Below are 10,387 nucleotides of genomic sequence, written 5' to 3'. Positions count from 1 at the left end.
ATCTGCGTTGTATGCTAGGGCCGAGATGATGAGTATTGATGAGGTTGTGAAGATGCTTGAGCATCATGATGCACTTACGGACGCCTTAAAGAAGTTTGGGAAGGATAAAGAGGCTGGGTTAGACTTTGCTAAGATGAGCATTAACATAGCTTGTTTCAACCTAAAGGACTATATGGGTACAGGTGCGCTAATCTTGCTTCACAATTGGCATAGGGAGATGGAGAATATTCTGAATGTGGTTCATTGCCCTGAGGACTTTAAAGTGGAACAAGTTGCGCTCTACTTGAGAGATGCGGCTAGAGAATGGTGGGATAAGGTAAGGGAGAGTGCCTTAGATCTATATATGAGACAGAGGAGGTGGATGGAGCTGATAGGGAATTATGACATTGATATTATATACCATGAAGGGAAAGCAAATGTGGTTGATGATTCGCTGAGCAGAAAGAGTGTGCATTCTCTATCACAGCTATGTCTCTGATGAGATTGAGAGATGAGGTGGGGAAGATAGGGATACATGTGATACAGAAAGGGGATGCTAGCGGGGACTTGATAGTGGAGCCGGATCTTTATGATGACATTCGCATGAAACATGCTTTGGATCCTAAGATTGAGGAGTGGAGAGCTGGAGTAGAGAAAGGGACAGTGTCTCGGTTCTCTATTCATACAGATGGCAGTGTGAGGTTTGATGGGAGATGGTGTGTTCCTAGCGATGAGGATTTGAAAAATATAATCATGACAGAGGCTCATTGCACACCGTATTCGGTACATCCAGGTGGTGACAAGTTGTATAAAGATTTGAAAGAGACTTTCTGGTGGCCTGGGATGAAGAAGGAAACAACTGAGTTCGTGGCTCGATGTTTGACATGTCAGAGGGTTAAGGGAGAACAACGACGACCACAAGTTAAGATTCAGTCTCTTGAGATACCCGAGTGGAAATGGGAATCCATCTCTATGGATTTTATAGTGGGTTTACCGAGGAGTCAACAGGGTAACAACATGATATGGGTATTAGTTGACCGTTTGACTAAGTCAGCTCACTTTGTTCCGATGAAAGATACTTGGACCAAGATACAGTTAGCTTTGGCTTATAGAAATCATGTGGTTCGGTTACATGGGCTGCCTAAGGATATAGTGTCAGATCAAGATGCGAGATTCATATCCCGATTATGGCGAGAGTTGCGGGATTTGATGGGAACTACCTTGAAGATGAGTACTGCTTTTTATCCTGCAACAGATGGGTAGACAGAGAGGACTATCAAGACCTTGGAGGATATGTTGAGGGCTTGTGTGATGGAGTTTGGTGGTAGTTGGGAGGATAGGTTGGATTTGATTGAGTTTTCCTATAACAACAGCTACCACACGAGTATTGGGATGGCACCGTTTGAGGCTTTGTATGGGATGAGGTGTAGGAGTCCGATTTGCTGGGATGATAGAGTTGAGGCAGTGGCTTTAGGACCACAGATGGTACAGGAGATGATAGAACAGGTTAAGCTGATTAGGCAAAAGATGAAAGCAGCCCAGGATCGACAAAATAGTTATGCGGATCGACTTACATCGACGTGACATAGAGTTTCAGGTTGGGGACAAGGTTCTTTTGAAAGTGTCTCCTATGCGTGGGGTTATGAGGTTTGGTAAGAAAGGGAAGCTGAGCCAGAAATTCATCGGACCGTATGAGATTTTGGATCGTGTGGGTGAGGTTGCTTACCGGTTAGCGCTACCAGCGGCTTTGGATAGGGTGCATAATGTGTTTCATGTGTCTCAGTTAAGGAAGTATGTGAGCGACCCTTCACATGTGCTAGAGGTGGAGAAGATAGAGTTGGATGAGTCCTTGTCTTACCTTGAGGTGCCAAAACAGATTCTTGATCGCAAGGTTCAGAAAACTAGGAACGGGGAAACGGTGTTGCTTAAGGTTCTATGGTCTAATCATGAGGTTGAGGAAGCTACGTGGGAGGCGGAAGAGGCCATGAGAGAACGGTATCCGTCTCTTTTTTATCAGGTATGTGTGCTTACGGGGACGTAACCATTATTCTTTTAGGGGGGGGGGGGTAAGAGATGATCACATAAAGTTTTGGTGTGGTTTTATGTTAGTCTTTGCACAGTTAGTAGTTGTTTTGAGTCAGTTTGTGTTGTGGTTGGGAGTTTTGTTTGGAGTTTTTATTACGTTGTTGCGTTGTGTTCGAGTTAGGATGTTTTGTTTTGAGTATGGGTTGAACTTCGGGGACAAAGTTCCTTTTAAGGAGGGAAGACTGTAATACTACGGTTTTCTATGTCTATAGGTACTCTATCGAGTGCGGCTTACTCTGTTGAGTAAATAAGTTATTTTACGAAACAGTGTTCTGACTGATGGGTACTCGATCGAGTATGTGTGGCACTCGATCGCGTAAGGGTCACTCGATCGAGTAAGTTGGTTTTGCGGATTGTTTTAGCCGGGTTTTGTTAATAACGCGTGATTAATATTTAAAGCTTTCCGTCACTTTCTTAATCACTTTTACTTTTTCTAAAAACCTTTCAAAGAGAGAAAACAGTTACGTTGCTTTGTTCTTCGCGTTATTGTCAAATCCCAAAGGCTGAGTTTGTCGGATCGTCTTGTTCTTTATGCCGTAGAGTTCGTCGTGTCGAGGGTAAGATCCTTGTATAGTTTTTATATTGTTTCGTTGATTTTGTTTAAAACCCTAATTGGGTAGATTGCGAGTTTTGGGAGTATAATGTTGCATTAGATGGTAATGGCGTGATTATGTGATTATAGGAGGAGGTTTCGTAGAGAAGCGATATTGATTAGCTGCTTGTGACGATCTCGTGATTGCTTATTCCAGGTAGGGTTTCCCTACTCGGTTATTGATTACATAGTTGTTGTTGATGGTTGTTTAATGTTGTTAATCTGTATCGTATTGGAATTGGTAATTGGTAATTGTTGATGTATAGTTGGTTGTTGTTGTTTGTCTATGATTCGCGTGGTGCGCCCTCGGCTGAGTGGAGTCACTTGAGGGAGTGGCTTCATGCCCTTGATTTGCCCTCTGTGGAACCCGCCACAGAGGGGATGTGCACATTAAGGAACATGGATTGTCGCTCGGATGAGATGAGCGGGGATTAGGTGGAAACGGCTGCGGTCCCCCACTGGCGGCGAGAATATCTGTTACAATGGGTATTCTGGCAGGACTACACACTTTAGTGTGTAGTCAGGTGTATGGAGTTGTGATGGTGACTGGGTAATTTGTGCATTGTATCTGTTGTATTGTATTTTGTGTAATCAGTAACTGACCCCGTTTAAATGTTTTGAAAACTGTGGCGATCCATTCGGAGATGGTGAGCAGTTATTGAGCAGGTATGAGATGGACGCGCATGAGATAGCTGGGTTGAGTCACCACGAGATGTCTAGAAGTCTTTCGCTGTGTCTTAAACGTTTATTTAGTTCAGTTGATTTATAATTTTGGAATAGTTGTATTTTCATTTGACAGTTTTGGTTTGGACGTGTATCGCTTTAAACTTATTTAATAAAGTACGTTCTCTTATGGTCCTTTTGATATACAGTGCCTCGGGTAACCGAGATGGTAGCATTCTTGTGCAATAGGTAGTCCTGGTAAGACACTTGCAGTGTATGGGGGTGTTACAAAGTGGTATCAGAGAGACGATTTTGGAACCTGTAACTAATGAACCCAATGAATCTAGGAAGTCAAAATAAAATGAACCAGGGTAGGAGTTGTTCAAGGATCATTCATCCATATTAGACTCTCTAATAAAAATTAAATTATCTCATAATTTATCATTTTAGTGATCTATGTAACATGTATGCAAATATAAAAGCATAAAAATAAAAGTTAAGGAAAAACAATTTCCTTACATTGATTTATATGATGAATATGGGAACAATCAAGATCTCCTACCTTGATTGTTCTTGTGCTAAAGAAAAAGGAAGATCCTCCTTTACCAAATCTCCAAATTAGAAGATCTCCTTCAAGAAGCACCCAAGAATAAATACCCAATAATCTAACAAATATTAACTAGATACTTGTTAAATTATTCCCTTGATAATATGTAAATATTACTAACACTCTTAGTAATTATTTTGTTTACTAACAATCTTAGTAAAATGGTTTTTTATTATTTTAGAGAGAGAGATTTCCACATGCGAAAATATTCAAGTTATTGAATGGAAAAATTGGACAACACAAATGTTGTGTTAGTTAAGTGTAGAGGACGGATGGAGGGAGTAATATGAGAGGGAGTTGAGTTGTGTTATATGTGCCCAATAGGATTAGGCATAGATTAGACAAATGGTGTAATGGGAAGAGCACCCAATAGAATTTGTTGGTGCATAATAATTGTGTCTAACAACACACAATCACACTACCATTTACACGGTCCAAATGACCCATTTACGGGTCCATATCGGTTCTTATATTTGTCGCACAAATATGTGTAAATTTTATTTAAACATCGTTTTATGTTTAAATGCTTCCCGATTAATATTGTCTAAAACACTCCGTAAATATACGTGTACAGCTACACATATATTTTTACGTACCAATACTAATCACATTAGTCAATTAGTACCTATATTAAAAATTAACTGCTTAATTATTAATTCCCATCTCAAAAATTTATTATTCAATTATCGCATAATTAAATAATAATTACCGCGCCTCGAGTTCACGACTCAAAATCTCTCTAAAATAATCGACTAACCTTTTAGTCTATAAATCAAGGGACTAAATAAATTGTATCTCATACAATTAATTAGTTGTCAATTGGGGTTCGTTCCTTTAGGTGTGACCGAAAGGGTTCAGTTGATCACCGCCGTCTCACGACAATAACGTCAAACTCTAGCCAGCCAACCGTTATCGATTTACGTTAATCAACTAACGAGGATCAAATAATTAAATATCTGATGATATTCCTTTAATGAGATTTATTATGTAAACGCACTATTCTGGAGGACACTAACTCCAACAATCTCCCACTTGTCCGACACAAGGTGTGCGCTACTAATTCTCTTGTCCGTTATAATCTCCCACTCAATGAAAGGTGTCTTTCAGGTCGCACTTGCACATGAACATATCGCGAGTGGTTTTCTCGATCGGGAGTGTGACTACCTGACCGGAAAAATCTCTCACAGATTACTTCCGAGCGTGACCACGCATTTGTAGTCATTAACTCCTCGAGTGGCCTTGAGATTTAGTTTACCCAATGTGGGTGGACAATTCCTGTATGCCCTATCTATCCTATTGCACAATACAGATCACCATGACCTAGTAAATGCCCTTTTGGCCTCCTTTCACGGCACGACCTAGGACAAAAACCAAAGTCACTCGAAAACTGCACTTGCTCAGATAATAGTCTCCAGTCAAAAGAATCGACTCATTAGAACATCTTAGAGATCCCCGCCACGACCAGGCGTCTATAATAGAACTTAGGGACTCTCTAAATGGTCACTGTCCGGCAAAGTGTCACACACTCTGCCTATGTAATCGACCAGTCATCACATATGACCTTATGGTGTTGAACAACCATCAATCGACTTACAATCTAGTCACTCCGAGACGTCACCTCATTAAGTGACTAGGGACAAAATACAATGTTCATCTTATTCACTTGAATATTGTTCAACATTGTCTCCACAACTTATTCAGATAAACAAGGTATTCATATTTTAAGTCAAACTGAATAATTGAGTTCTTAAGAGACTCAAACAATGAATGGGATCATCACTTATGTAAATATCAATACTCTATCCAATATTTACATAACGATCTTCAGCAATTAAGGTATACTGCTCAATCACATTGAGATGGCATAACCATCATGTCTACCTTATGCCAACGGCTTTGGTTAGAGGATTAGCAACAGTTGCATCACTCTAATTTCCATTGCTATTTTCCTTTTTTCTATGCGATATTTTCATCACATAAAGCCTTTATAAGTACATGTCTAAACAAGTTTTCAGACTCTGGTTCTAAAGCCAGTCAAACACTCCCACTGTTTTCACAGTCTCTTGGGATACGATATTCGGCTAACAGAACTACTCTAGTCCCATTAAATTCCGGTTATCAACTATCTCTCTTACAACATCGGATGTTGTAATGTACTTAGTTTTCGTTCATGATTTGTACGTATAACACTTATACACATCCTTCATATGACATCTTTTATGTATGACTCCTCATGCATGTTTGTTTTATACATGTATAATTTCTTATACATATATGTATAACTTCTTATACATATTATTCTTTATGCACATAGCACTCTTACATGTTAACCATTCTTTAACAAGGCCCATAACATCTTATAAGCATAAGAATGTTTCCGTGTAATCCTTGTACACGAAATTCATAGATTCCTCCAAACTACAAGAGTAAATCCTCAGTGCTTCTCAAGTACTCAAGGTTGCTCTTGAAAATTATCTAGTGACACTCACTAGGAAATGATTGGTAATGACTTCTCATATTCTCAATATGATAAGTCCCGACGAGAGCAGCTTTTGGCATATTTAATAGATCCTGCAGCGGAAGCAAAAAGATCATATTAAATTGTTCAACAACTTGAACGAGTCAAGAATCTTATCACATAAGTCTCTTGACTAAGATGCTAGTATCCATGGAGATCTATCTCATTAGATCCGGATATTTAAGATGCGCCATGATACTCTCAAGTATTTACCCGAGAATATTTCTAGTCACTAATATGTCAAACACATATTTTAGACTAAGAAATATCACCTTAGCTACATTTCTAGTCAATAATATGTCAAGCACATATTTTAGACTAAGAAACTCACTTTAGCTCCCACTAAACTCCATGTATCATCATTTTATCTCGACACTCGAGTAATACCGTTTTGATAGACAACATGATTGAACCCAAGGTTCCAACTCTTTGACGTATATAGATCACAAAAGGGATCTTCCAAGCATGCTAGGCTTCTCAGCATTGACAACATCAGCAAAATTTCTCCCTTCATAAGATACATTCAAGGAGAAAGTTTCGTTATCCTTTTGCCTAAACTCATCCTCATGAGAGGCTATATTTCTAAGACCATACGAATTGATAAAGGCATTCTGGTTGTCACAAACTCTCTATAACAAGCCCAAATTTTAAACATCTTATGTAACCTTAACGACAAGATCAAGGTAACCAACCAAAGTATTCACCTTAAATCAAGTCTCGAAAACATCTCGTGTTTCCTTCCTTATCGCATCGTGTGCAAGGAGATCAATTCGAATTGCATGGTGACACGCCATTACATAGAGTTCATACTATAGAAAAGCCTTTGATGAGGGTTTAACATTCGTCACTTTTGAAAAGTAACGCAATATTATCGCAAAATTATCTCCTTATAACCACTGAGCCACAATAAAGAACATCTTCTTGCATTGTACTCACCACTGAGCCTCAATAAATAACGTCTTTTTGCATTGTACTCAGTTTGTGGGTCTTGGACTTCCGCAAGTTCAAAATTTCTCCCACTCTGTCTTCCTGAAAATGAAAATCTTTCTGGAAAGACAGTATTATGAGCCACAAACTCTTTGTTCTCGTTTTGGAGGAGTAAAAACCAAGTGGTTCAATTTTGGATAACCCTCACAAATACATAAATTGGTTCTGAACATAAACATTTATGGTCCCAAATGTATAATAATGACAAATTAGGGACTCTCCCTATCCATATCTCATATGGAGTCATTTAGGCTATTATAGTCGGGTTTTAAACTTTTAGTGAGAAAATAGCTTACAAAAATTGCGAAAAAAACCTCAAACTATATCTCATAAAGCTCGGTTTATATACTTGACTACAACATACTCTATGGTGTCCCAAGGAGAAGGTATTATGTGAACGGGTTCACAATCTTCTTAGTGATTATCAAGGTCATTACTTGATATTACCCATTTGATCTTCAAAGTCATTACTTTGAAACTTCCGATCAACATCTTGATCTTGATGTGCTTTTGGTTTAATACTTCATTTTGAAAATATAACACGTTTCAAAAATCACTTTTATGTCTTATTAAATAGATACGAGGTTTTCATATTTACTTAACATTACGATAAAAGTAACGAAGTATATTTATAACCAACTATCGGCCTTACACATCCGTATGTATATGGTCAATCACCTCACTATTGTGTTTCTTTTCTGCAAAAGAAAAACATAATACATGCACACATACCATAAGACTCACAATCAAATGGTTGTTCAATGTGCTTATCGTTTATTCGTTTAAACGAATTTACTTGAGGTTTGATCAATTTGGGTTCACCGAATTAGAGACATTAAAATCTACAAGATAGTATAATATTTAGTTTTCGTGAAGAATGTAAAATTCCTCTAACTTGAGTGGTCTAAACCAACCACCAAGTTATCATAGGAGTAGGTACAACCTTTTGTTTTAAATCACATTAGTGATGCCTTCTATGTTTAAACATAGATGATTACATTCTTTTAAAACCAAATTTAGGTACATTTGTCCCTATCGAAATCATTGCTACTCTAGCACCATTTCGATACAAAAATGTCCTATGCTAGACGTCTTACGTTTTATCAATTCATGTAAACTTCTTTACAAGGAAATGACCCATACTTGGTATCCCATACCAAGATAGTGGAACTAGCCTATCCATTGAGTAGATGTCTCTTTCAACTTTGTTCTATCGCATACATCTAGGGTTGATTCTATTTAACTCCCACTCACTTTCATATTCCTATTTGCTTCAATCAAGCAAAAATGAATCTCATGAAGACCGTTCTTCAAGTCATTCGTGATATTTTATAAACTTAGTAAGAGTGAATTACTATAAGTGAGTGCAACATGTGGTAAAATCTCAACTTCTTGCGAAATTGGACTACCTAACCGTTCAATTGTCATCATATGTCTAAACTCTTTAGCGCATAAACAATAGATTTAGCCTTTCTCGAAGTGAGCCATTTGACGGTATCATATTGGAGTATTTTTGTGTTTTTGAAAACTCTTTTCTTAAACTTTTGAATTACTCTTGAGTAATTAAAACTAATACGTCATCTTCATGACGGAGGTGTCACTTCCGAAATCAAGACTCTCTTGATAAAATGTGACTTCCTTTTAAACTCGTAATATGAGTTTGCAACATGAAACCCCTTTTTAAATATGTATGGATGTTAAGTTGATAATAATCGCAATAATTGTTGTAAGCTTATGTAGGTGAATTGGTAAATCATGTTACCAATCATTAATTCCTTCAAAGAAACCGCTTTCTATGAAAGAATGAAACAAGTTATAACAATAAATAGAGAAAAGAGGATGAAGTGCGCGATGTCATACATTTATGAGAATGAACGAAAAATAGGAAAAATTAACATTCAATGTTTTAATTTTACTTGTGAAATATCTTTAACAAGTTTTAACATTTATATAATGATCTCCCACAAAATTATATAAATGATTCCAAGACCCAAATATTAAACAAAAATGAGCATCGCTTGGGCGAAACATCGCATAATTGTGTAAATTCGGTAAGTCACGTTGACTAATTCTACCTCTAGAACTCTTGGTCGACGAATTTCCTTAAATCCATCTACTAGCCCCGGAACACAAGACCGTCTTATATCCCGTTGAGCCCAACCAATTTGGACGTGTGATAACCGCTTACCACCCTACTGATGTGACCATAATTAGCGCATATTTAGTCCCCGAATTAGCCTTGTTCCCATGCTTTTTAGTGCATATTTGGGTCATTTATTGTCTTTAGTTCTTTGTTTTGCATATTCTTTGAGGTTTTGTGTCCTTGGTAGGAAAGGAGTGCAAACCTTGCATTTTCATGGCAAAATGAGACTAAATTGATTGAATTCAATGACCAAGCATCAAGGAGAGACAAGATTAGAAGGCCTTTGTACATACTATAGTAGTTGGGCAATGATGAGGAAAGATCCTTGCATCCCCAAGGAAATCCCCAAGGATTTTATGAAGAAAAGGGAAGAAAAGAAGAAGAAACAAGTCTAGCAGCAAGCCGTGCGGATTGTCCTGAAGACGCCCGTCCCCAGCACCACAATCCGTGCGTCTTCCACCAAAGACGCTCGGGCAGCAGCCACCAGAAGACGCCCGTCTTCTCCCAAAGACGCCCGGGCAGAGACACAGGAATCCGGCCGTCCCGAGCCTAAGACGCACGGATTCCTAGACAGCACAAATTCGTTTCTTCAATCTTCAAGAAAGATGCCCTTCCTTCAGAAAATACCGGCGTTTACCTAAGTAGGGACTTAATCGTCATTTAAGCCCTTAGTTAACCCTAATGCATCCACCTAATTTCCACTATAAATACCCCATTAGTCTAATTAGAAGAGCATGTTCTTCTTATCAATTCTTAGTGTAGTTAATATCAATCAAATCTCTCTTTAGTTTTGTAATCAACAATTAATCAAGT

The sequence above is a fragment of the Silene latifolia genome, chromosome 3, assembly GCF_048544455.1.
Source record: "Silene latifolia isolate original U9 population chromosome 3, ASM4854445v1, whole genome shotgun sequence".
NCBI classification, from domain to species: domain Eukaryota; kingdom Viridiplantae; phylum Streptophyta; class Magnoliopsida; order Caryophyllales; family Caryophyllaceae; genus Silene; species Silene latifolia.
This window is presented reverse-complemented; position numbering follows the sequence as displayed.